General features: G+C 57.4%; 1 long non-coding RNA gene across 3 annotated transcripts in view; it reads right to left on the reverse strand.

Annotated features, from left to right (window-relative positions):
* Positions 1 to 462, reverse strand: part of LOC109302132 — a 22,658-nt gene that overhangs the window by 19,722 nt on the left and 2,474 nt on the right. The gene's annotated exons all lie outside the window — the stretch shown is intronic.

Genomic DNA, 462 nt, shown 5'->3' on the forward strand with positions numbered 1-462 from the left:
CTCGTTTGGGCAGACACCCCCACCTCCAGGCTAGACACTACTTCTCTGCCTCCCACCGGGCCCCTCCAGGGCGATTCCTCTGAAAAGCTGAGGGCAGAGCTGTGAACAAGTGGGGAGGGAGGGGGAGGAGGGGCGGCGGACCCTCAGGTTGGTTACCGATGCCTGCATTTCTCCTCGATCCCAGAAATGCACTCCCAGTCCCCTGCAACACAGTGAAGTTTCCCATTAAAATTGACACCAGGGGATGGTCCTAGCAGGCTTGTCCATCCCGGATTGGTTAGCTCGCCGGAAGTGGCTCGCAGACGCATTTTCTAACAGATAAGTCCATTGCCAGAGACCTTTTCCCCTTGCCCCAAAATATATTTTTTCCGAAAGCCCCAGCCAGCTCCAGCCCGCCGCTGTGACCCACGCTGCCATCAGTGCTGTGGGCCAAAGGGAACAGTGACAACCTGCTTTTCACCC

This window comes from Gavialis gangeticus, unplaced genomic scaffold (assembly GCF_001723915.1).
Source record: "Gavialis gangeticus isolate Ggan-Ray unplaced genomic scaffold, GavGan_comp1, whole genome shotgun sequence".
NCBI lineage: Eukaryota > Metazoa > Chordata > Crocodylia > Gavialidae > Gavialis > Gavialis gangeticus.